The following is a 27,553-nucleotide window of genomic DNA, read 5'->3' as shown; positions in this document are numbered from 1 at the left end:
TGCTGCAGAGGGAGGGAGCCCTCGGCAGGGCAGTGTCCCGCGCTTCCCCGTTTGTCATCATCCCTTCCCCCAGGAGCTTTCGGTCGCCTCTCCCTTTCCGCTTCTTTCAGAGAATGGTCGCGGGGGGAGGGTGGTGGAGGATGAAAGCCCTGCTGGAGCAGAAGAAGCTAACTCTGATCCAGGCAGGGAAGGGCCGGTCGCCCGGAGTCATGGGCTTTTCTGGGTGGAGGATGGGAGTCGGGAGCCCTCTGTTTAAAGCTGGGAGGGATCTAGGGGAAAAAGCTAGGGGGCTTAGAGTCTGACAGGCTCGAAACCACGTCCACCATTGATAAGGCTGATAGATATAACCTTGGGCCGGTCCCACTTAACCTTTCTGAACCTCTAAACATGTGGGGTGCTTCAGTGGGCTATTGCAAGCATCATGTATGTGCTTGAGATTGTTGATGAAGATTGTAAATTGTAGATACTATGCCGATGGTACTACATTACCACGATATTACTGGATTTTAGACCTTGCCGTCATTAGTAGAATGATTGATTTCTTTGTCAAGGCGAAGCATATTGTTTGTAAAACCTCAGTAGGCACATATGTGCGTTCTACGTAGGCACGGTGGATCATGTGCAAAAATACCAGTTTGTGATGTGACTAATTAGCCATCAGACTTGTGTAGGAAAAATACTCTTGGGCATTTTTACAAATGGTGTGTAGCTCCTTACTCAAGAGGAAGGAAATAGAGAATGGAGGGGCCAATCTGTTAAATGCTTTCAGAACATAGCTTACTCATGTTCCTTGTCTTATAACACAGTTGGTATTAATGTGCTTTATTATGAGTTGAGACAACTAGTTTGAGACAAGCTGGGAGGGCTGCACAAAGGGGGATGTGCAAATACAATTTGTTATTTTTAAACTGTAAAAAAAGTTTTCTTTTGCTAGGGAGTTTCTGGTTGCTTGAGGGCCCTGTCTCTATTTTGGAGGTCAGATAAGCATATAGCAGCTTTTTCAGCTCCACTTTTTGTTATTCTGCCTGTGGAACCTCCAGGGTGGAGTGTCTTTCAGAGAAAGACAGAAGCAGCTGTGCGAGAGCCAGAAGGTGGCTGGTTCTTTTCTGCGAGGCTGAAGGAGCACTCATGAGGCTTTGTTGTTATTCTTGTTGTTATTTAGGATAGACAAAGCAGAGGACAGAGTTAAACCTTGTGCTTCTAGAGAGAGAAAATGGCTTTCTAGCCACTGCTTTTGAAAGAGATGAAACTTCTTTCAGAAGGACAGAAGGAGACGGATGCTTCAGCTTTTGCTGGCTATGAAGATTGATTGAAAGCTTGAAATGGAGAGGCCTTTTGGAAATTAGTGAGTGATTTGTCTTTCATCTGAGCAAAGGTAGGGGAGTGGCTGTACTAGATCCTTAAAGATTCTCAGATAAGAACGGTGAATTATTTTATAGGAATGGGGGAAATGAACCCCAGGTGTCTTTAACTTCTCCATCTGGTAAAACTTGTTTTACCGCTTTTTCCTGGAAATGCACAGTGATAGGTTATCTTTAAGTTTTTGCTGTAGTTCCTTGGTTCTCTGGTAATTATCCATAACATCGATTCTTCTTTTTTTAAAGGATAATTTAAAAACGAAAGCACTTGTTACTCTTTTCATTGGTCTTTTACAGAATACAAATTTATTCTGTTTTTGACTCCCACACAGAAGATGAAATAGAGGTATAAAATGTTAGAGCTGGCCTCGCTGTCCTATTTTATTTTAGTAATTGGATATTTGTTTTTAATTTTGGTAATGTATTTTTCCCTCTACTGGAAATTTCCATTGGTTCAAATAATTCCATAATGCCGTCTGTGTTATGTTAAAATGATAGAGGTTTGTTCAGCTGTGAAGAGAATTTCCTGTCCTTTCTATTCTTTTTTTCCTATTTTTGGTTATTTTTATGTAGTAGATGAACCAAATAGAATCTTCCCCTGCGGGAGAGAAAGGGCATGGTCAGTGCTTTGATTACCTGTTATGTGAGCAGTCTGTCATAAGTGGGGAAGTAAAGGGTGCCTGGGTGGCACAGTTAAGCGTTGGACTCTTGGTTTCAGCTCAGGTCATGATCTCAGGGTCCTGAGATGGAGCCTGCATCAAACTCCGTGCTCAGCATGGAGTCTGCTTGGAATTCTTTCTCTCCCTCTCTGCCACTGCTGCTCGCGCTTGTGCATGTGCATGCTCTCTCTCTTTCAAATCTTTAAATAAGTAAAATATTCTAACAACAATAAAAACAAAGTGGGAATGTCAGGACTTTTCATAAGTTTCTGAGAAAGCAAGGGCTAAAAAGGAATTAATGGTTACTAACTCATTTTTATTCTGATAAAATTAGTAATTAAAAAAATCTCATGCCTTGGGATTTAATTAATTAACTAATTAATTAATTAAGCAAGCTCTAAAAAAAAAAAAAAAAAAAAAGCAAGCTCTACACCCACTACAGTGCCCAACTTGGAACTTGAAGTTACAACCCTGAGATCAAATGTGGGATCCTTAACCAACTGAACTGCCACTCAGGTGCCCCAGGGGAAAACTTTTTAAAATAGTCTATTTAAAAACAAAATTATGATGTTAAGAAATAACAAAATTATAGTATTTTTACCTCTTTTTTTACTTTGAATATTTGCTTGTGAACAGAACCTTTGTTCCTTTAGAGCCCTTTTGATCTTGCCACCCATTCCTAAACTGAATTGTCCTTTGTGATACTTTCACAGCTGCTAATAATTGAGCACAAAGGTTTTTTTGTTGTTTTTTGTCATGTTTGGTTCTTGATAGAGTGCTAAAAACTTTAAGGGAGGGTTATAAGGGAAGACATTAAAAAGGAAAAGTAAAGAGGAAAGAGATTTAACTTAGTGAATTTGTAGGTTATTCTGGTGTTTGGAGGGTGAAGGATTCAAGAATGGATATATGATTCAGAGTAGCCTTCTGAGGACCCAGTTTTGCTTACCAGTGTTTAGCACAGTACATAGTGGCCCTAGAATAATTGCTCTTTAAATATTTACTGAATGGGGGCCCTGCCTGGGAGGCTTGGTTAGTTAAGCGTTTGACTCTGATTTTGGCTCAGGTCAGGATTTCAGGATCGTGAGATCCAGCCCATGTTGGGCTGGTACTTGATGGGGAATCTGTTTCAGATTCTTTTCCTCTACCCCTCCCCCAGTTGTCTTAAGTGTGCTTTCTCTCTCTCAGATAAGCAAATAAATCTTTTTTTTTTTTTTTAAGATTTTATTTATTTATTTACAGAGACACAGAGAGAGAGTGAGAGGCAGAGACACAGGCAGAGAGAGAAGCAGGCTCCATGCAGAGAGCCTGATGTGGGACTTAATCCAGGGTCTCCAGGATCACGCCCTGAGCTGCAGGCGGCGCCAAACCGCTGCGCCACTGGGGCTGCCCAAATAAGCAAATAAATCTTAAATAAAAAATATTTGCTGAATGGAAAAATGATAACCAGCAGTATAAATCATAATCCACAAACGTGAGTTCAAATCTTCTGCAACTTTGTGAATCTTTGAATGAGTTTACCTCTGTTTCTTAACCTCAGTTTCTCCATCTGTAATAACTGTACTTACTGCATGGGTTGTTTTGAGGGTTAAATGTATTAGTACAAATAAAATGCTTAGGATAGTACTTAATACTTAGCAAATGCTGAATAAATGCTATCTAACTAGTATTTGTTGAGTGCTTAAATCTATGCTGGTCGGAGATGTTTATAATGTAGCCCTTGCTCTCTCAATTTACAGTTTAGTGGAGGAAAAAGAAGTATATAAAGTAATTGCTACAGAATCTAATACCTTATTTCATCAAATCTGTGGTGTCAGGTTGTAAAGCTCACAGTTACTTTAACAAGAAAGAAAGAAATGCTGCTAATGAGACTGGCATGCCATCAGTTGTAAGATATATCCTGTTTTTAAAGAAATGTGGGAAGAACAGTATGTCTTAGAATTGATGAAATACAGTATGTGCTCTACTAGAGGGAGGTACAACTTGTGAGAGTTGATGGAAGTCTGGGTGCAGGTATTGTCAGTAAAGGCCCCTTGCATAACCTGTGTGATGCTGATAGATGGACAAGGTAGATAGGGCATTCCAAGCAGAGAGTAAAGTCTGAAAATGGAAAGGGAGAGGGCATGATTGATGTGTACCACCATATCAGGACAAGAAGGTGGAGGAAATGAGCTAAGACTTTGGCAGAGTAGCATTGTATAATGCAGCAGAGCAGGACAGGAAGCTTAGAACATTTTCAGAAGACACTGAGCCTGATTCTTGGGTTTCAACTCCTAAAATGTAATAGGAACTCTAAAAAGATGATACTAATATAATAAAGTGGGAAGTGAGAGTAGTGTGAGAAGCAAAGTGGCCAGGGGTAGGGTTGAAGCTTCACAGCTGACCAGAGTGGGGATAAGTGTGAAGTCACTGTACTAATGATGAGAGGTGAATGCTTTCTCAGCAGAGAAGTGTTTAATATCTATTTCTGTCTTTCTGTCTATCAAGTCTCGATTATGCCCTCTTTTTAAAAATTTATTTTATTTTTTTTTGATTATGCCCCTTTTAGAGCTTTGTAGCTTAGAGTGATAGGAGATACAACTCAAGAGGAAAAATGCTAAATTTTCTTTATTAAAAATGCATTTAGGGGGGACCTGAGTGACTGTTGGTTAAGCATCTGCCTTTGACTCAGGTCATGATTCTGGGATCCAGCCCTGTACTGTAGGGCTCCTTGCTCAGTAGGGAGTCTGGTTCTCCTTCTCCCCTTCTCCCTGCTTGTGCTATCTCTGTCTCAAAAAGTTAGGGCAACCCTGGTGGCTCAGCGGTTTAGCACCACCTTCAGCCTAGGGCCTGATCCTGGAGACCCAGGATCGGGTCCCACATCGGGCTCCCTGCATGGAGCCTGCTTCTCCCTCTGCCTGTTTCTCTGCCTCTCTCTCTCTCTCTATGTCTATCATGAATAAATAAATAAAATCTTTAGTAAAAAAAATAAAATCTTTTAAAAAATGCATTTATTTTTATTTTATATATTTTTTAAAGTTTTATTTATTAAAAAAAAGTTTTATTTATTTAAGTAGTATCTGTACCCCAGTATGGGGCTCAAACTCATGACCCCAAGGCCAGGAATCACATGCCCTTCCATCCGAGCCAGGTAGGTGCCCCTAAAAATGCATTTATTTATTTATTTATTTATTTATTTTAAAAGTAGGCTTTGGGACACCTGTGTGACTCAGCGGTTGGGTGTCTGCCTCCGGCTCTGGTCGTGATCCCGGGATCGAGCCCTGCATCAGGCTCCTTGCGTGGAGCCTGCTTCTCCCTCTGCCTATGTCTCTGCCTCTCTCTCTTTCTCTCTCTCTGTCTCTCATGAATAAATAAATAAAATCTTAAATTAAAAAAAAATCTTAAATAAAAATAAATGAAGTAGGCTTCGTGCCCAGTGTGGAGCCCAATGTGGGGCTTAAACTCACTACATGGATCAAGACCTGAACTGAGACCAAGAGTCATATACTTAACTGAATCACTCAGGTACCCTTAAAAATGCATTTAATACAAGGAGGGCAATAAGTTACCAGATTTAAGGTTCAGTTATAAAATGGTGGTTTAGTATAGCATTGTATTGTACTGTTTCTTGGGAAAATATAGGTCATTTAAAGAGTGGTTTAATAAACTTAGTTACTAAGTTTCTGGCTACTAACCCTGAAGCTAGTAGGGAAAAATATGAAAAAGTAGAAATAGCATGAATTTGTGTGGTGTCTTTTCTTTTCACCAGTAAACCAAAACCAGGTTTGAATGTCTTAAGCTTTTTGGTCTCTGGTCTCTCTTTTTAAAAATTAAAAAATAATTTTTAAAAATTTATTTATAATAGTCACAGAGAGAGAGAGAGAGAGGCAGAGACATAGGCAGAGGGAGAAGCAGGCTCCATGCACCGGGAGCCCGACGTGGGATTCGATCCCGGGTCTCCAGGATCACGCCCTGGGCCAAAGGCAGGCGTTAAACCGCTGCGCCACCCAGGGATCCCGGTCTCTGGTCTCATTAAAAAATGTTGGAATTGATCCTTTCAGCAATCAAATTCAGCAGACATTTAAGTGTCTACTGTGTGTTAGGCATTGTGCTGGCACTGGAATTAAAAATATGAATAATTCTTGTTTGTAAGGATGAATCTTAGAGACTCATCGTGGGGCTTGAACTCATGACAACCAAGATCAAGCCTCGCATGCTCTACCAACTGAGCCAGGCAGGTGCCCCTAAAAAGCACACGTTTTAAAAAATATATTTTAATTGGTTAATTAATGTGTGTGTTTATTTAATTTAAAAAGATTATTTGAGAGAGAGAGAGAGCGAGCGAGCATGCAGTAGGGAAGAGGCAGAGGGAGAATGTGTCCTGACTCTGCACTGAGTGCAAAGTCCTACCCAGGCTCTATCTCTCCACTCCAAGATCATGATCTGAGCTGAAACTAAGAGTCCAATGCTTAACTGACTGCAACACCTAGGGCCCCCTGTTTATTTTCTTTAGTAATCTCTACATACAATCTGGGGCTCAAACTCACAACCCTGAGATCTACTCACATGTTCTACCAACTGAGCCAGCCAGGCACCCCAAGAGCGCACATTTTAATTAGAGACTAATGCATAAATGATTATGAATTAGCATAGTAAGTGCTATCCTAGAGATTTGCACTAAGTACTGTGGGACCACTGGTGGGAGGATGGGATGGTTGAAAAAAGCTTCCTAGAGAAAGACTTGGGTCTTATTATTATTATCTTTTAAGATTTTATTTATTTATCCACAAGAGACACAGAGAGAGAGGCAGAGACATAGGCAGAGGGAGGAGAAGCAGGCTCCGTTCAGGGAGCCCGATGCAGGACTCGATCCCAGGACACCAGGATCATTCCCTGAGCTGAAGGCAGACGCTTAACCGCTGAGCCACCCAGGCGTCCCGAGTTGGGTCTTATTTATTTGTTTAATTTTTAGAGATTTACTTGTTTATTTATTTGAGAGAGAAAGCATGGGAAGGGCAGAAGGAGAGGGAGCTTTATGGGAATCTCAAGCAGACTCCATGCTGAGTGGGGAACCCTGTGCAGGGTTCAGTTTCAAGACCTTGAGATCATGACCTGAGGCGAAACCAAGAGTCAGGTGCTCAATAGACTGAGCCGCCCAGGCACCTCAGGGTTAGTTGGGTTTTAGAGGATGAATACAATTTGGCTGCTTCAACAAAAAAAGGATTAGAGAGGATAGTGTTTCAAAATACAGAGAACAGCTTGCATAAGGGCGCTGAGGTATAGGAGTATGGACCTGTGGGCCAGTGGTTTAATGTGGCTAGATCATGGAGCATGAGGATGGAATGGAATGAAGTGAGGTGAAAGATACCAGATTGTGAATGGCCTTGGTGAGGGGTCTGAATTTTGTTTTGTAGATGCTAGGGAGTTACAGGAGAGTTTTTAGTCAGGTAAGGAACACATTCAGATCACTGTTTAAGAAAAGTAACACTGTTAGCAGTGTGGAAGTTAGATTTTAAAGGGTGAAATTGGCTGCAGGGAGACTAATTGGTTATGAGACTTGGTGTGATGATCACTTTAGATATCTTAAAGATCTCAATTACAGTGGTAATGGTGAATTGTAAACAGGTTAAAGAGCTTTTTAGGAGACTGACCAGAAGGATCTTACTGACTTTATTATGTTGGGGAATGTGTAAGGGAGAAGGAGTCGTCAAAGATGGATTTGAATTTGCTTGCTTGAGCAACTAAATGAATGGCGAGGTCATTAACTAAGGTAGGTAATACAGGGGTAAGACAGTGTTACATTTGAGGGAAAATGAATTTGATTTAGGTATATTAGATTTGAGGTGTCAGGAAAATCCAGGAGCAAATGTCCAATAAACTTCTGGATATTTGGGGATCCCTGGTTTGGGCCTGCCTTCGGCCCAGGGCATGATCCTGGAGCCCCGGGATCGAGTCCCGCATCGGGCTCCCTGCATGGAGCCTGCTTCTCCCTCTGCCTGTGTCTCTGCCTCTCTCTCTCTCTCTCTCTGTGTCTCATGAATAAATAAAATCTTAAAAAAACAAACTTCTACATATTTGGGTCTTGAGTTTAGTAGAAAGGTTTAGAGTGGAGATACAGATCTAGATCTAGATATCATTAGACTATAAATAATAGTTAAAGTCAATGTGATTACCCTGTGAGTCTGTGTTCCAGCTGCTTTGTATGCTATTCATTCACATCATCTGGAGGGATTGGCATTATGGGAATGTGGTACTAAGTATCTTTTCTATGGTAGTAATTCAGACAGTGCTAATACTTTTCCTTATTTTTCCATTTTTTTAAGTTTTAATTTAAAGGAATTATAGGGGAAAGGAGGGAAAATGAGTGGGAAAAATTAGAGAGGGTGACAAAACATGAGAGACTCCTAAGTCTGGGAAAAGAAGGGGTAGTGTAAGGGGAGGTGGGCGGGGGTATGGAGTGACTGGGTGATGGGCACTTGATGGGATGAGTACTGGGTGTTATACTATGTGTTGGCAAATCGAACTACAATAAAAAAATTAAAAAATAGGGCAGCCCCCGTGGCTCAGCTGTTTAGCGCCGCCCTCAGCCCAGGGCATGATCCTGGAGACCTGGGATCGAGTCCCGCGTCGGGCTCCCTGCTTGGAGCCTGTTTCTCCGACTCTGCCTGTGTCTCTGCCTCTCTCTCTCTCTCTCTCTCTCTCTCATGAATAAATAAATAAAATCTTTTTAAAAATTTAAAATTTTTTTTATTTTATTTTTTACCCATGAGAGACACAGAGGCAGAGGGAGAAGCAGGCTCCCTTTAAAGAGCCTGATTTGGGACTCAATCCTAAGACCCCTGGTTCATGACCTGAGAGGAAGGCAGATGCTCAACCACTGAACCACCCGGGTGCCCCATTTATTTATTCATTTAAGTAATTTCTACACCCACCCAACATGGGGCTTGAACCCATGACCCCAAGATGGAGTTGCATGCTGCTCTACCAACTAATCTAGCTGGGCTCCCCAGTGAAATTTTCTCCCCCCGCCCCCCCCCCTTTTTTTAAGCTTTTATTTATTTGTTCATTAGAGACACAGGCAGAGGGATCCCTGGGTGGCGCAGCGGTTTGGCGCCTGCCTTTGGCCCCGGGCGTGATCCTGGAGACCCGGGATCGAATCCCACGTCGGGCTCCCTGCATGGAGCCTGCTTCTCCCTCTGCCTGTGTCTCTGCCTCTCTCTGTCTCTCTCTGTGTGACTATCATGAATAAATAAATAAAATCTTTAAAAAAAAAAAAAAAAAAGAGACACAGGCAGAGAGAGAAGCAGGCTCCTCAACAGGAGCCCGATGCGGGACTTTATCCCAGGACCCTGGGAACCACGACCTGAGCCAAAGGCAGATAGATGCTTAACCCCTGAGCTACCCAGGTGCCCCTCCTTTCCCTTTTCCTTCCCTTCCCCTTCCTTAAGTAGGCTCCACACCCAATGTGGAGCTTGAAGTCATGACCCTGAGATCAAGAGACTCATGCTCTACCGACTGATCCAGCCAGCTACCCTGAAAACTCCTTTTTCCACCATCAGTTATAAATATAGGAGGGAAAGGAGTCTATTCCACTGAATGCCTCTGATTGGAAACTAGATGTTTTTTTATGAACTAGAGCCTCAGCAGACCATAGGACAATTTTGAACCAGTGCCAGGTTGGTTCAGAGTTGGTATTAGGAATTCAAGCCAACTGTCTCATCTGCTACTCCGTAGCTTTTTCACCAGTTATATAAGAACTGAAAACACTGAAATAAATATACCGAATGATAAGTGAAAGATACACATGCTGTTGTTTTCTGGAAGGGCAGTTTCCTATGATTTAGGTGCTTTTTCGTAGTTTATGATTTTGAAATAAAAGGAAAAACATGTTTTGTGAAAGGAAGTAATATGCATAGTATCTAAAGTTGTTGGTTGACTTTACTAAACATTTTAAATATTGACATTAAACAGGATGCCTGGCTTTGACAGGAGAATCAAATGCTGGAAATCACAGACATCCCTAGGGTCTCAACTTGATTCAAGACTTAACTCCCCATACCTCTCCTTTTCTCCCTTTCCTTGGAGATTTAAAGTTAAAGAGAAAATTAATTCTGTAGGTAGGTTTTCTTTTTACCTCTTTATAATGGAAAATTTCAAATAGAAGCAAGAGTAAACATCGGTATAATGAATTCCTATCACTGTTACAGTAATTGTCAACTCGTGTCCATCTTGTGTTATCTATGTTGCTCCTACTGATTAACCTACCCAAGGTATTTTTAAACAAATCCCAGATTCATAAATTAATATTTCTGTATATTTCTCTAAAAGATAAGGACTAAAAGAAAAATCCCACAAAAAATAACAAGCATTTCTTTTTTGTTTTTTTTTGTTTTTTTTTTGTTTTTTTTTTTTTTATTTATTTATTTATGATAGTCACAGAGAGAGAAGGAGAGAGAGGCAGAGACATAGGCAGAGGGAGAAGCAGGCTCCATGCACCAGGAGCCCGATGTGGGATTCGATCCCGGGTCTCCAGGATCATGCCCTGGGCCAAAGGCAGGCGCCAAACCGCTGCGCCACCCAGGGATCCCCAGCATTTCTTTTTTGTTTAAAGTTTTATTATTTATTTGTTTTAAAGACTGTTCATTTTAGGGAGAGCATGTGCAGGCAGGTGGGGGGGAGCAGAGGGAAAGGGGGAGGGAGATAATCTCTAGTAGATAACATGCTGAGCCCAGCATGGGGCTTGATCCCTCGACCCTGATATCATGACCTTAGCCAAAACCAGGAGTCAGACACTTAACTGACTGAGCCACCCAGGCCCCCCTATTTATCTAGAGTGATGTTAGAGGTCCTCAGGGTACAGTAGAAACAGGTTAACCCTTGATGCATATTTAGGGGATCAAGAAACGCTTGTGGATGGAGGAATGTCCTCCAGGAAAGACCTGAAGGGTGAGTAAGAATTAGTTGAAGAATGAGGGAAGTTTACTGACAGCAGAGGGACCATTGTTTGTAAAACACAAGAAGTTTGGGAAGCCTGGGTGGTTTAGTTGCTTAAGCCTCCAACTTTGTTTTTTTTTTAAGTTTTTTTTTTTTCTTTAATTTATTCATAGAGACAGAGAGAGAGGCAGTGACACAGGCAGAGGGAGAAGCAGGCTCCAAGCAGGGAGCCCAATGTGGGACTGGATCCTGGGTCTCCAGGATCACACCCCGGGCTGCAGGCGGTGTTAAACCGCTGCGCCACCGGGGCTGCCCTCCAACTTCGTTTTTTTATTTTATTTTATTTTATTTTATTTTATTTTATTTTATTTTATTTTATTTTATTTTATTTTATTTTATTTATTTTAATTTAATTTAACTTAATTTAATTTTTTTAAAGACTATTTATTTATTTATTAGAGACACACAGAGACAGGCAGAGGGAGAAGCGGGCTCCATGCCGGGAGCCCGACGTGGGACTCGATCCCAGATCTCCAGGATCACACCCTGGGCTGAAGGCAGCACTAAACCGCTAAACCACCGGGGCTGCCCATGTTTTGATTTTTTTTTTTTAAGATTTTATTTATTTATTCATGAGAGACACAGAGAGAGGCAGAGACATAGGCAGAGGGAGAAGCAGGCTCCATGCAGGGAGCTCAATGCAGGACTCAATACTGGACTCCAGAATCACGCCCTGAGCTGAAGGCAGGCACTCAACCGCTGAGCCACCCCGGCATACCCAAACCTCCAACTTTGGCTCAGCTCATGATCTTAAGGTCCTGGGTTTGAGCCCTGTGTCAGGCTCTGCACTCAGTGTGGTATCTGCTTGAGGATTCTCTCTTTTCCCTCTGCCTCTGCCCACCTCCACCCCCACTTGTGCACGCTCATGTGCTCTCTCTCGCTCTCTCACGCTCAGGTACCCCTGAAGTATTTTTCTTGACTTCTGCACAACTGTAGGAAATCCCAGAGCAGCTGTGCAAGTAAAAAAATCAGAATTTTAAAAAATAAACAAGATTTTCAACCCTTGCAACGCTCCATCTTTGTTAAAAGTAATCCTAGGCAGCTTATTCCCGCCTAAAAGTAGATACTTTTGGGGAAGGTTTAAAAAGTCTTTGACAGGGGATCCCTGGGTGGCTCAGCGGTTTGGCGTCTGCCTTCCACCCAGGGCATGATCCTGGAGTCCCGGGATTGAGTCTCATGTCGGGCTCCTTGCATGGAGCCTGCTTCTCCCTCTGCCTGTGTCTCTGCCTCTCTCTCTCTCTCTCTCTGTCTCTCTCATGAATAAATGAATAAAGTCTTTAAAAAAAAAAAAAGTCTTTGACAGCTGATTGTAAAATTTATGTAGAAAGGCAAAGGGACCAAGGCAGCCAAAACAATTTTGAAAAAGGATGACAAAGTTGGAAGATTCATACTGCCTGATTTCAAGACTTACTGGAAGGTCCGACAGTATGATATTGGCAAAAGGATATTTTGACAGATCAATGAAAAAATAGAAAGTCCAGAAATAGACCATATATTTAATAGACTATTAAATGTAGCCATTTGATTTTTTACAGAGGTACAAAGGCAAATCAAAAGAGAAAAGATAGATTTAACAATGAGTTGTTGGAACAACTGGATATCTATAAGTAAAAGAAAGAAAAACTGTAACCCAACCTATACTTCATACCATTTGTAAAAATTAACTTAAAATTGATCATAGACCTAAATGTAAAATGGAAAACTATAAAATGTTTGAAATAAAACAGGAGAAAAATCTTTGTTACCTTGAGTTAGGTAAAGAGGTCTTAGATACAAACCAAAAACAAGATCCATAAAATTGAAAAAAGTTGATAAATTGAACTTCATCAAAATTTTAAACTTCCTGGGATACCTGGGTGGCTCTGTGGTTGAGCATCTCCCTTGGGCTCAGGTGATCCTGGGATCCAAGATCGAGTCCCACATTGGGCTCCTTGCAGGGAGCCTGCTTCTTCTTCTGCCTATGTCTCTGCCTCTCTCTGTGTCTCTCATGAATAAATAAATAAAATCTTAAAAAATTTTAAACCTTTACTCTGTAAAAGATACTAAATGAAAAAACAAGAGATGGGGTGCCTGGCTGGCTCAGTTGGTAGAGCATGTGACTTTTAATCTCAGGGTTGTGAATTTGAGCCCTATGTTGGGCATGGAGCTTACTTTACTTTTTTTTTCTTTATTTTTTAAAGATTTTATTAATTTATTTGACAGAGGACAAGTAGGCAGAGTGGCAGGCAGAGAGAGCAGAGAGCCTGATGTGGAGCTCAATCCTGGGATCATTACATGAGCCAAAGGCAGACACTTCACTGACTGAGCCACTCAAAGGCTCCATGGAGCTTACTTTAAAAAAAAAAAAAAAAAAAAAGACACAGAATGGGAGAAAACATTTGCAAGTCATAGATCAGACATGCATAGACTCATATCTAGAATGAATAAAGAGCTCACAGCTCATCAAGAAGCAAAGAGCACCATCAAACGAGTGAAAGATTTGAATAACTTCATTGGAGAAGATAGTGGCTGGTGAGAGTGAGGGAGTAGGGGAGTGAGGGAGCTGGGTGAGAGTGAGGGGGAGTAGGGGAGGGGCAGAGGGATAGAGCCTTAAGCAGGCTCCATGCTCAGCAGTGCAGAGCCCAGTGTGGCGCTGGATCCCATGACTGAGATTGTGACCTGAGCTGAAATCAAGAGGCAGATACTTAACTGACTAAGTGACCAAGGTGGCCCTGGAGAAGATAGATTGATGACAGGTAAGTGTGTGAGAATGTGCTCAGCATCTCAGTTATTAGAAAAATGCAAATTAAAATCATAATGAGATATACCATTAGAATGGCTAAAAAACAATAACAAAGAAACTGACTAGATTATGGGCTGGCAGGGATGTGGAACAACTAGAACTTTGGAAAACACTGTGGTGATTTCTTACTAAGTAAAACATACATTTAACATATGACCCAAGTATTTACCCAAGTGAAATGACAACCTAAGACATAAAAACCTATATGTGAATATTTATAGCACCTTTATTTGTACTTAACCGAAAACTAGAAACAACCTGAATACTCTTCAACTTCAGTATGGATAAACCAACTGTGATATATTCACAGTATAATACTATTTAGCAATAAAAAGGAACTGTTTATATATGCAATAACATAAATGAATCTCATATGCATTATGGTAAGTGAAAGAAGCCAAACTCAAAAGGCTATTCACTATATGATTGAATTTATTTTTTAAATATATTTTTAAAGGTTTTATTTATTTATTCATGAGAGAGACAGAGAGGCAGAGATACAGGCAGAAGGAGAAGCAGGAATCCCAATGTGGGACTCGATCCCAGGACCCCAGGATTGCGTCCTGGGCTGAAAGCGGGCATTAAACCGCTGAGCCACCCAGGGATCCCCCATATGTTTGAATTTATATATTGAATGGTTTTCATGGGCTAAGGGTAGGGGAATTCTTTTTTTTTTTTTTTTTTTTAAGATTTCATTTATTGATTCATGAGAGAGGCAGAGACACAGGCAGAGAGAGAAACAGGCTCCCCATGGGGAGCTCAATGTGAGACTCAATCCCAGGACCCTGGGATCATGACCCAAGCTGAAGGCAGATGCTCAACCACTGAGCCACCCAGGTGCCCCAGGGGATTATTTTATTACAAAGTGATAAGATGAAGAGATTTTTTTTTAATATATTCTATTTATTCATGAGAGAGACACACACAGAGAGAAAGAGAGAGGCAGAGACATAGGCAGAGGGAGAAGCAGGCTCTATGCAGGGAGCCCGATGCGGGACTCGATCCCTGGACTCCAGGATCTCGCCCTGGACCGAAGGCAGGCACTAAACCTCTGAGCCACCCAGGCTTCCCGGAAGAGGGAGACCTTAAAGAATTCCAGAAATGTAATTTCCTAAGTAAATATGAATTTTAACTTAATTTTGTTTCTTTTTTTTAGTATATTTTAAATACTTAAAAAATATGTTGTGTGTGGGTGCTTGGCTGGCCCAGTAGAGCATGTGACTCTTGATCTGGGGGTTGTGAGTTTGAGGCCCACATTGGGTGTAGATAGAGCCTGCTTTAAGAAAAAAGATGCAGGGATCCCTGGGTGGCGCAGCGGTTTGGCGCCTGCCTTTGGCCCAGGGTGCGATCCTGGAGATCCGGGATCGAATCCCACGTTGGGCTCCCGGTGCATGGAGCCTGCTTCTCCCTCTGCCTGTGTCTCTGCCTCTCTCTCTCTCTCTCTCTCTCTCTCTCTGTGTGACTATCATAAATAAATAAAAATTAAAAAAAAAAAAAGATGCAGGACACCTTGGGTGGCTCCGTGGTTGAGCGCCTTTGGCTCAGGGCATGATCCCAGAGTCCCTGGATCGAGTCCCACATTAAGCTTCCTGTATGGAGCCTGCTTCTCCCTCTGCCTATGTCTCTGCCTCTCTGTGTGTGTGTGTCTCTCATGAATAAATAAATAAAACCTTAAAAAAAAAAAAGACTTCAGGAATATTTTTCCATTTATTTTTACTTATTTGTTAAGTTTGCTTATTCTCAATCATGATGCTACTAGCTTTCCTTCCCCACTATCTTCCTATCCTGGGACACTGCTGTGTCACCTAAAGATATGTTGTCTACTTCTGTGCATGAGAAAGTACAGGAAGACATTTATCAAGGTAATTGGGGGATACATGAATATCATCCATGTAGCCAAGCTATCTGTTCTCCTAGGGATTACTTAATGAACTGAAGCTTGAACATTCAGAATATTGTGGCAGGACACATCCTTCAAATTCTTGGAAATTAAATATTATAGCTCCTAGGTGAGTGTGGGTTTTCAGATTTGTTAAGACATTGAGAAAATAGGCTGTGATTTTTGAGCAGCTGGACCAGGCCCAATATTGATTAACAGTGTTTTCCCATCTGCTTGGCCATCTATCCTCTTCCTTCTACTACCACTTTCTTGTGAGAGGCAATTTGAACTTTTGCTAGTGTTTCTGCTTCATGTCTGCTCTTTTTTTCCACAAGTACTCTGGTTTTCCACCAGATCTCAGATTTCTAAGTAAGGATGTAAGATAAAATAAGATCGTTCCTATTAGTAGGAGGTTGTTGGGTAACTAGTTAGACTCCTCTGTCTCACCTAAATAAGCTTGCTTTTGGTAAATTGTTAATCCAGCGGATCTTAAGTCCCCTAGTATTCTCTCCCTTTCTCTCAAAGGCTATCAAGTGAAAGCTATCTTTACTTCTTTTTTCCACACCTACAGGCGTTACTGCATTCATGTTGGCCTTTGCTTTCTGTTCCATATTGTTAATCCCTCTGTGACCTTGTATCACTGTTTTTCTTTCATCTGAATCTTCAGCCTTTATGTCTGCATTTATTTTTCCCCCAGTTCTTTGTCCCCCCACCCCCAGTTATTGTATCTCTTCTGTTCTTAAAAGTAGTCTTCCACCTGTTGTCTTTACTTTCTCACAGCCTATTTATTCTTCAAGCACGTAATTTGATTTTGTCCCCACCACTCCCCTAAAATTGCTCTGCTCAGTGACCTAATTGTCAAACCCAGATGATGCTTTTCAATCCTTAGTGTGTTTTGCTTCTCTATTTCTTTTATTTGTTTAATTTATTTTTTGCTTTTCTTCCTTTCTCCTTTTCCTTCCTTCCTTCCTTCCTTCCTTCCTTCCTTCCTTCCTTCCTTCCTTCCTTCCTTCCTTCCTTCCTTCCTTCCTTATTGTATCATTTATTTGAGAGAAAGAGAGATAGAGCATAAGCAGGAGGTGGGGAAAGGGAGAAACAGGCTCCTGGGTGGGTGGGCTCCATCCCAGGACCCCAGGATCATGACCTGAGCCAAAGGCAGATGCTTAACTGACTAAGCCACCCAGACGCTCCTTCTTTATTTTTATTTTTTAGGGAGAGAGGGGCAGAAGGAAAGTGAGAGCGAATTCTAAGCAGGCTCCATGCCCCGTTCCATCTCATAAACCTGATATCATGACCTGAGCCAAAATCAAGAGTTGGATGCTTAGGACACCTGAGCGTCTCAGCAGTTGGGTATCTGTCTGCCTTTGGCTCAGGTTGTGATCCCAGGATCCGGGATTGAGTTTCACATCGAGCCCCCTGCGAGGAGCCTGCTTCTCCTTCTGCCTATGTCTCTGCCTCTCTCTTCTCTCTCTCTCTCTCTCTATGTCTCATGAATAAATACATACATCTTAAAAAAAAAAAGAGTTGGATGCTTAACCAATTGAGTCATGCAGCCATCCCATCTTTGCTGCTTTAGACTATGGATATCGTCCACACTTGGTTTTTCTCTTCCTATTCCTGTTCAGTCTCCCTCATAGTCTTCTTTTCTATCCAGTCCCTAAATGTTAATGTTTCTGAGAAATTTGTTCTTAGCCACCCTTTCTTTCATTTTTTATAGCTAATGTAATTCACTATACACAGAGACACAGCATCCAAATCTCTATATTTAACTCAAATCTCTCTCTCCTGGTATCCAGACCTGTATTTCCAAAATCCACCTGCACATCTTATGGGCACTTTGGAATTCATTATTTTTCCCACAGAATCTAAACCTTGTAGATCCCCTGCTTATTAATAGTCATACAGTTGCCTAAATCAGAAACATTGGATTTGACCTTGCTTCTTCTCCCTTATCACTTGTATCTGCTTGATCTCTAGATCTGATTTTATTTTATTTTTTTATTTTTTTTTAAAGGTACTTTTTTTTTTAATTTTTATTTATTTATGATAGTCACAGAGAGAGAGAGAGAGAGAGAGAGAGAGAGGCAGAGACATAGGCAGAGGGAGAAGCAGGCTCCATGCACCGGGAGCCCGATGTGGGATTTGATCCCGGGTCTCCAGGATCACGCCCTGGGCCAAAGGCAGGCGCCAAACCGCTGCGCCACCCAGGGATCCCTAGATTTGATTTTAATCTCCTAAATCTGCCTTTTCCTTTCCAACCATATTTCCAGAGTCTTGGATTAGACCATTTTTATTTTTCCTTGGACAGTTGCAGTAACCTCCTAACTGGTCTGCATGCTTCAAGTCTTATCACCCCTTCAGTTGATCTTCCTAAATTGTAAGACTACTTACGCCCTTTCCCTTTAGGACCCTTCATTATCCACAGTGCCTGATATCAGCAGATGATTGACTCCATCTTTCTTCCTCCTTTCCTCATTATACTTTTGCTCAAGCTATTTTCTTTCCCTCCATGGCTGCTTCTTCCAGAACAAACATAAGCAGTAATCTGGTGAATCTCTCAGTTAATCTTTAAGGTTTAGCTCATAGCTCCTCTCTTCTGTGAAGTCTTTCCAGCGCCCAAGACAGAATTAATCACTCCTGCTGCTGGCTTCTGTGACATTTCATTATTCTGCTAGCATTACATTTATTATTTAAATGTTTGTTTCTTCAAATGGATTGTGAGCTCTTTGTGGGTAGGGGTAACTAAGCCTGCTAAATTTATTGAGTTTCTAGTATGTAGAGCACTAGTAATACACTGGTAATCAAGAGAGACAAAGTCCCTCCTCTTGTGGATCTTGTATTCTGGACAGAATAAACAGACCATTTTTATTTTATTATTATTTTTTAAAGATTTATTCATTTGAGAGAGACACATATACAGTTAGAGCATGAACAGGAGGGAGAGGGAGAAGCAGTCTCCCTGCTGAGAAGGGAGCCCCATGTGGAACTCCATTCCAGGACGCCAGGATCATGACCCCAGCCTGAAGGTGGATGCTCAACTGAGACACCCAGGGCCCCCAAAAGACAATGGTTTTAAAAACCATTTAATGAGGGGTGCTTTAATGGTTCAGATGCTTAAGCATCTGCCTTCGCGGGATGCCTGGTGGCTCAGTGGTTGAGCATCTGTCTTTGGCTCAGGGCGTGATCCTGGAGTCCCAGGATTGAGTCCCACATTGGGCTGCCTGCATGGAGCCTGCTTCTCCTCCCTCTGCCATGTCTCTGCCTCTCTGTGTCTCTCATGAATAAAGAAATAAAATCTTAAAAAAAAAAAAAAGGTATCTGCATCAGCTCAGGTCATGATCCTGGGGTTCTGGGATCAATGAATCCCCCATCAGGCTCCCTGCTCAGTAGTGAGTCTGCTTCTCCCTCTGCCTCTCTCCGCACTCATGTGCTCTCTTGCTCTCATGTTCTCTCGTGCTCTCTTTCTCTCTCTCTCTAGCTGCTCTCTCTAAAGTAAATACATAAAATCTTTTTTTTTTAGATTTTATTTATTCATGAGAGACACAGAGAGAGAGAGAGAGAGAGAGAGAGGCAGAGACACAGGCAGAGGGAGAGGCAGGCTCCCGACATGGGACTCGATCCCGGGTCCCCAGGATCAGGCCCTGGGCTGAAGACGGCGCTAAACCGCTGAGCCACCCGGGCTGCCCACATAAAATCTTAAAAAAAAAAAAAAAAAAAAAAGTACTATGCAGAGAATTAAAGTGATGTGTTAGAGAATGAACAGGTAACTACTTTAGATTAAGAGACTGAAGAATACCTCTCTAAGAGCATAGCGGTTAGGAGAATTCAGAGATAACCAGATCAGACATTCTAATGCAAAGTTAATGAGGAATGAACTTGGTATCTTGGAGGAAATAAAAAGAAGGCGAAAATGGTGGATGAGAGGGAGAGAGAGGTGCCAGAAGAAGGCAGAGACCAGATGACACTGAGATTTTAAAGCTAGGATAGGGCAGCCCCCAGTGGCGCAGTGGTTTAGCACCGCCTGCAGCCCGGGGCGTGATCCTGGAGACCCTGGAGTCTCACATCAGGCTCTCTGCATGGAGCCTGCTTCTCCCTCTGCCTGTGTCTCTGCCTCTCTCTCTGCGTCTCTATGAATAAATAAATAAAATCTTTAAAAAAAAAATAAAGCTAGGGTAATGTGTTTTTTGGAGGTTTTTAAATGGGGACATGATGTGAGTTGATTTGTAATTAGAAAGAATGTTCTGGTTACTGTATGGAAATGGAGTGATTGTGGGGAATACAGAGTAGAGGCAAAGAGACTAGTTCTAAGACTTGTACTAATTCATATGAGAGTTGGTGATGATTTGAACTGAAGTGATGGTAGAAATGTAGAGAAGTAGACAGATTTGGAGTTTCTTTTGAAAATAAATTGGACAAGGCTTGCTCAGGGGTTGGCAGCAGCTAGAGGGAGTGAGGCAAAGAGAGGAATCATGCCTAACTTCTGCATTATTGGTTGGAGCAACTAGGTAGGTAAATAGTAATGATATTTATTGAGATGAGTAGGACTCTGGCAGAACATATTTGTTAACAGTTTTGTTGTGGTTGGGATGACTGGATGGTGTAGTTGAGTAAGTGTCGGACTCTTGATTTCGGCTCAGGTTGTGATCTCAGGGTCGTGAGATCAAGCTCTGCATTGGGCTCCCTGCTTGGCATGATGTCTGCTTGAGATTATATCTTCTTCTCCCTCTCTCCCTCCTGCTCATGTGCACACGTTCTCCCTCCCTCCCTCCCTCCCTCCCTCTCTCAAATAAATAAATAAATCTTTAAAAAAGAAGCTACTAAGATTAGGAATTTTCTGGTTAAAAAAAATAATTTTGTTTTGGTCATGTCAAGTTTGAGATGCATGCTAGACAGCCACCTGGAGTTATATGGTAGTTAGCTATAAGATAGCTAGCAAAGGATAGCCTGGCATCCCTGAGAGAAATCTGGGCTGGAATCATAGACTTGTAAATCATCAACATGTAAATAGAATATGAAGTTGTGAAATTTAATCAAGAGGTCACCTAGGAGGAAAAAAAAAAAGAGGTCACCTAGGAATGGACTGTGGCTAGAGAAAATCTGAAGGGGAAGGAGCAGCCATTGAGGTAGGAGAAAAACCAGTGATATTATGGAAGCCAAGTAAAGAATATGTTTCAAGGATAGAATGGACCACTATATTGATTATTATCTCAGAGAAGAACAGAGAAGTACTCACGGGGTTTGGCAAGCTGGAGATCATCAGTGACCTTGAGTAGAACCACTCATTGGAATGATGGAGTTTAGAAGTCTGCTTGTAGTGGATTGAAGAGAAAAATCAGATGAAGAAGCATTTGACCCTTTTTTTGTTTTCAAATGATGTAGAAGTTTTGGAAACCAATTTCTGAAAACTCCCTATGTCATTGTTATTAAATCCTTCCCTATTTGTATTTGAATGAGGTTGTATATTTTTGTTGAAATGTTATAATAATTTAATGTTTTTGTACCATCATTTTTTTCGTACCATCATTTTATTTTATTTTTATTTTATTTTATTTTATTTTATTTTATTTTATTTTATTTTATTTTATTTTATTTTATTTTATTTTATTTTATTTTTTAGGGTTTTTATTTATTTATTCATGAAAAACACAGAGAGAGAGAGAGGCAGAGACACAGGCAGAGGGAGAAGCAGGCTCCATGCAGGGAGCCCGACGTGGGACTCGATCCCGGGACTCCAGGATCACACCCTGGGCCAAAGGCAGACGCCAAACCGCTGAACCACCCAGGGATTCCCTGTACCATCATTTTAGATGGTTACCTGTGCTCTAAGAATCTGTGAAAACTAGGATTATGAGGGCAGCCTGGGTGGCTCAGCGGTTTAGCACCACCTTCAGTCCAGGGCGTGATCCTGGAGACCCAGGATTGAGTCGGGCTTCCTGCATGGAGCCTGCTTCTCCCTCTGCCTGTGTCTGTGCCTCTCTTTCTCTTTCTTCTCTCTCTCTCATGAATAAATAAAATCTTAAAAAAAAAAAAAAAAAAGAAAACTAAGGTTATAAGCAATACAGATACACTGGTTGAATGAATGAAACTGTTTTTAAGAATTAGGTTCCTGGTTTTGGAAAAGCAGACTGGCTTAACCTTTGCCTTACCATACATCAGTTTTCTCAGCTGTCAAATGAGGATAACAGGACCAGTTTAGCTCATGCGTGGTTGTGAGGCATGACTACTAATGAAAATAATTGTAAAACACTTTTGCAAGTTAAAGTGTGATATAAATGCTAAATAATAGTTCTTTATTGGGATGTTGTGAAAATTAGCAACATGCTGTCGTTTGAGGCCCTAAGTTCATTTTGAGAAAGGTGATATGTTTTTATAAGTACTATTTGAAGAAAAAATAGCTCTAGATTTGGGAAAAGATATGCTACCCTGATTTCTGGAATGTAACAATTATGGAATCACAAAATTTAGTCAATATTTCTAAAAGATTTATTATAATACCACTCCCGAGGAAATGTATCAAAAGAGTTTTTACCAGTCTTGGCTTTTGGTTCAAGTGAGGGTACGGCAGTTATAATACTGAATGTTTAAAGGATTGGTAGGGGTGATTTATTATCTATATTTAAAGCATCATAGCCAATTAGTGGAACCATTCACAAAAAAAAAATTGAAAATGCATTTTAATTTATTTTAGGCGACATCATATAGCCACTTCCATGAAGGCTTAGGTGATGGCTGCAGTTAAGCAGTTAAGCTTGGAGGAGGGACATGGTGCCATTTCAGGCAAAGTTAGCACTCCTTGTTCCACACCTGAGGCTAAATATAGATTTTGTGGAGAAAAAAAAAAGAAAGAAAGAAAAGATTTTGTGGCATCATTACGTATAATGTACTTAGAAAATGCTTGAAATTTGAATCTGATGAACTAAATTTTTCTTGGCCTCTAAACTGGCATTAATAGAGCAAACTTGGGATGTGGTTCTTTAATGTCTGAAACTGATAAGTGAAAACTGAAATGGTTAAGCAGTAATCTGCTGACATGTTTAGAACTTTACCCTGCTGATAGCTCAGTTGATCATGTGTATTGTTTTTCAGTAGGGACTTGTGTATTGCTAAGTATAGAACAAAGTAACATGAAGTTCTTAGCTTTACAAATACGTTGGAATTGGGTATTTTTTCTGGAATTTGAGTTCTCCCACGATTCATTCCCTCTCTTTTTTAAGACTTTAATTATTTATTTATTATTATTTTAAAAGATTTTATTTATTTATCTGAGAGAGAGGAAGAGTATGAGCAGGGAGAGGAAGAAACAGACTCCCCGCTGAGGTTCAATCCCAGGACCCTGATATCATGACCTGAGCCAAAGGCAGATGCTTAACCGACTGAGCCACCCAGTTTGCTCTAAAGATTTTTTTTTTTTTTAAGATTTTATTTATTCATTCATGAGAGACCCACGGAGAAAAGCAGAAACATAGGCAGAGGGAGAAGCAGGCTCCCTGCCAGGACCCTAGGATTACGACGTGAGCCAAAGTCAGACACTCAACCACTGAGCCACCCACATGCCCCTCCCCAAAAGATTTTTATTTTTAAGTAATCTTTACATCTAGTGTGAGGCTCAAACTCATAACCCTGAGATCAACAGTCACTGTTGATCACTCAGTCACTGTCACTGTTGATCACTCAGTCCCACTGATTGAGCCAGCCAGGCACCCCATTCCATCAAGGACAAGTAAAAGGTTTAGATTTCTTTTCCTCTTTGATGGGAATACTTTTGTTGCATCCAGGCATTATTTGCTTTTCTTTGGCATTTGTTGATTGGAAAAGGGGTCCCAGAATGGGCTGTTTCCACAGCAGGGCAGTTGAGTAAGCTTACTTGAGAAAAGCTTTACCTCTGTGTTTGTATTTAGATTTTCTTTTATTTGCTTCCATTATCTCCCTTGTTCATTGTAGACTTGGGGATTGACTTCAACTATTTTAGGTCAGGTAAAGGCACTTATGCTCTTATTTTAGTTTCTTTGGATTTGATTTGCAGCTTCTCTGTATCCATTCTTTTTAATAGTTGCCTTCCCAGAGTAGATGTTTCACAAAACTTCTGTTCTAAATATTTTTAGGAATGTATTATGCTAGGCATCCTTATCTCCCCACCCTGGCGTATTTGAGGTATAACTGACAAAATTATAAGATACTTAAAGTGCACAGTGTGATGATTTTAGGTACCATTATCCTTTTTTTTTTTTTTTAAATTCTGAATAGCCAAGTTTCTTTGAAGCTTCCAGTTGGCAGTACTGTCAAATCAAAAATACTTTTAGGACTATATAAAGAAGGCGCTTGCCTTGCCACTGCTTTCTAACAATATGAAATATATATATATATATATATATATATATCATATTTGACCTTATGTATTAGTTCTGTGACTACTAGTTCATGCCTTTTGAAAATTTTCCCTTTGGTTGTCTTTTTCCTATTGACTTATAAACATTTTTTGTGTTTTGTGGCCATCAACTCTTTTTCATAAATGTTGCAAATTATTCTTTAAAGCTATGAATAATAAATGAAAAGGCAGGCTATTGCATCAAATGCTTATCTAAGATGGCATTTGGATGAAATGTTTGCCTTTGGTTATTTGAGCTATAGTAAGCTTCTTTTGTTTCTTCCAGAGATGCATAGAAAAGCTCCTTCTGTCTGAAGTAAAGTGTTGGCTCTGTGTTGGTTATAATTTGCTTTTTCTGGCTGGCAAAGCCTTCTTTTTGTTTTCTGTCTTCTGACAGATTATAGGATTGTGGGGAAACAGCGTCCAGGGCTTTTTCAGGAACTGTGCCATTTCATCTACAGGAGAAGCCATTGGCTTCGGCACTAGAAGAGAATTGGCTCTGCATTTAAAGATGCCAAATCATGCTTGGTTCACAAGTTTGCTGCCTCATTTTGTGTATGTGTGTGAAACTTTTTCAGGATGTTGGCTTTTACTTTTTCTACCATGTGCTATCATGGGTATGCGAAATTTACCCTCAATATGAGAAGTTAACAACTGTTCCTTGTCTCCAACTTCCCAACCTCAACACACACAATCCAAACATCCCAGACCATAGCAAAAGATGGAACAGTCATTTTGGGATTAGGGAAAAATATACCATACAAATGTTTCCATCATTCTTATGGTGACTTTGAATTCAAGTCGGTCTTTCCTGTATAGGCTTGAATTATTTAGGTGTGGAAATGATTTGCCAACCAAGATGTCTCTATTTCCTAACTTGGGAAACTTAATTTGTATAAGAGCACATTTAGGAAACTTCTATTTGGGCAGCCCGGGTGGCTCAGCGGTTTAGCGCCGCCTTCAGCCCAGGGCATGATCCTGGAGACCTGGGATCGAGTACCACATCAGGCTCCCTGCATGGAGCCTGCTTCTCCCTCTGCCTGTGTCTCTGCCTCTCTCTCTCTCTCCTCTCTGTGTATTCTCATGAATAAATAAATAAAATCTTTAAAAAAAAGGAAACTTCTATTTATTTTTTACATTTATGCTTTCCATGGATGTATAGTATAGTTTATCATGATTGCAAATGAGAATTTTTATTGTTGTGTAAGCAGCCTTAACTTTCTATCTGTTGCCTTCATGTTTTAAAAACTATATATAATGGGGGTGCCTGGCTGACTCAGTTGGAAGAGAATGAGACTCTTGATCTCAGGGTTGTGAGTTCGAGCCCCACGTTGGTTGTAGAGCTTGCTTAAATAAACTTAAAAAAAATTCTTTAAAAACTGTATAATAGGGGCGCCTGGGTGGCTTGGTCAATTAAGTATCTGCCTTTGGCTTAGGTCGTAGTCCCAGGGTCTTGGGATGGAGCCCCTTGGGATCTCCCTCTCTGTCTCCCTTTGCCTGTCGCTTACCCTGCTTATACTCTCTCCCCCTCTGTCAATAAAATAATAATAATAATAAAAAACACGAAAAAACTGTGATAGATTTTGAAACCTAGTCAATTCAGGATTTTGGTAAATATTCCCCACCTGTTAACACCTCATACCTTTACTTTTTTTTTTTTTATACCTTTACTTTCTATAGATAATAGTTTAAAGATACCTTCTAGGTATAGATTATTTCCATATAGGTTAAGGTGGGAAAATAAATAGAAGAAACTAATTTGGATAAGCTGGTTTATCTAGTGTGAATTATTATATGGATACATGTTTCTGTTTTCTCCCTCTGCCAGAAATCCTTCCCCTTCTGTCCTGCCCCAAGCCCACAGTCTTGGAAAAGTTGGATTTGGTTCTTATATACATTCTTTTTTTTTTTTTTTCCTTATATAAATTCTTTGTTGTAGTTTTGCCATTTTTTAACTGATTAGATTAAGCACCTTAAAGATCAAGACTATAGCTTATTCACTCTTTTTGGCTCTGTGTCTAATAGAGTTCCTGGTATATAGGAATGCAATAATATATGGTGATGTGAGTGAATGAATGAATAAATTGAATTTCCATGGGGTAGCCTGGATGGCTCAGCGGTTTAGCGCTGCCTCTGGCCAGGGGCGTGATCCTGGAGACCCGGGATTGAGTCCCATATCGGGCTCCCCGCATGGAGCCTGCTTCTCCCTCTGCCTGTGTCTCTGCCTCTCTTTCTGTGTCTCTCATGAATACATAAATAAGATCTTTAAAAAAAGAAAATAAATTGAATTTCCAAAGATACAGTGAATGGATTTTATGCTTCCCTCTAGTGTCTGAAAGAGAAAGTGCAGCCAGTTTAAAAAAACCCAGCAAACTTAATACTTTGCTACATTGAAATCATAGTTGAAGACTTTGCCTTTTTTTTAACTTTCACACTTTTTTCAGACCTGCTGTTCTCTTTAAGACTAGTGGATAATAAGGATTTTGTTTTGTTTTGTTTTTAAAGATTTTACTTATTTATTCATCATGAGAGACACAGAGAGAGAGGCAGAGACACAGACAGAGGGAGAAGCAGGCTCCATGCAGGGAGCCTGATGTGGTACTTGATCCCTGGACTCCAGGATCATGCCTTGGGCTGAGGGCAGGCGCTAAACTGCTGAGCCACCCAGGGATCCCCTTGTTTTGTTTTGTTTTTTTTTAATCTATGTTCTGTCTCATGGGTGTTTGAATTCTAGAAAATGTCACATAGCAGGTCTTTTTTTAAAAATTTTTTTATTTATTTATGATAGTCACAGAGAGAGAGAGAGAGAGAGAGAGAGAGAGAGGCAGAGACATAGTCAGAGGGAGAAGCAGGCTCCATGCACCGGGAGCCCGATGTGGGATTCGATCCCAGGTCTCAAGGATCGCGCCCTGGGCCAAAGGCAGGCGCCAAACCGCTGCGCCACCCAGGGATCCCAGCAGGTCTTTTTTATTTATTTTTATTATTTTTTTAAATTTATTTATGATAGTCACACAGAGAGAGAGAGAGAGGCAGAGACATAGGCAGAGGGAGAAGCAGGCTCCATGCACCAGGAGCCCAACGTGGGATTCGATCCGGGGTCTCCAGGATCGCACCCTGGGCCAAAGGCAGGCGCTAAACCGCTGCGCCACCCCAGGGATCCCACATAGCAGGTCTTTATGGGGAAAATACCCTTTTAGTAGTTTCAGCTTCTGCTTGGGATAGATCATTGTTATGATCTTGTTTTTGTTATTCAATTCTACTGTAAACTGTATATTTATTTTGATTGGAGTAAATTAAGTGTCAAAGGCTTTTTTTTTTTTTTTTTTTTTTTTTTTTGGTGTTTTGTTTATTACAAATGCCATCTGGGAAATTTGCCAAACACAGTACTCAAGAAATATTGAAGTGTGATCGGACTAGTTGGACGTTACCTGAATTAGTTTTCAGTCTAGCTCATTGATGTTTTCTCTGCTTCTGAGAGACAATGTGTTTTCTATTTTTTTTTTTAACTTTATTCATGAGAGAGAGACACACACACACAGA

At 40.8% G+C, this 27,553-nt stretch overlaps 1 protein-coding gene and 1 long non-coding RNA gene across 5 annotated transcripts in view; one reads left to right on the top strand and one right to left on the bottom strand.

Annotated features, from left to right (window-relative positions):
• Positions 1–27,553, top strand: part of FAM222B (family with sequence similarity 222 member B) — an 83,821-nt gene that overhangs the window by 8,970 nt on the left and 47,298 nt on the right. The window lies entirely within an intron of this gene.
• The window catches only part of LOC111097445, a 52,363-nt gene continuing 25,605 nt past the window's right edge, over positions 796–27,553 (bottom strand). Inside the window, exon 4 of the long non-coding RNA XR_005364713.1 lies at positions 796–1,956. This is a non-coding gene — a long non-coding RNA (uncharacterized LOC111097445). The remainder of the gene's footprint in view (positions 1,957–27,553) is intronic.

The sequence above is a fragment of the Canis lupus genome, chromosome 9 (assembly GCF_011100685.1).
Source record: "Canis lupus familiaris isolate Mischka breed German Shepherd chromosome 9, alternate assembly UU_Cfam_GSD_1.0, whole genome shotgun sequence".
NCBI lineage: Eukaryota > Metazoa > Chordata > Mammalia > Carnivora > Canidae > Canis > Canis lupus.
This window is presented reverse-complemented; position numbering and strand designations above follow the sequence as displayed.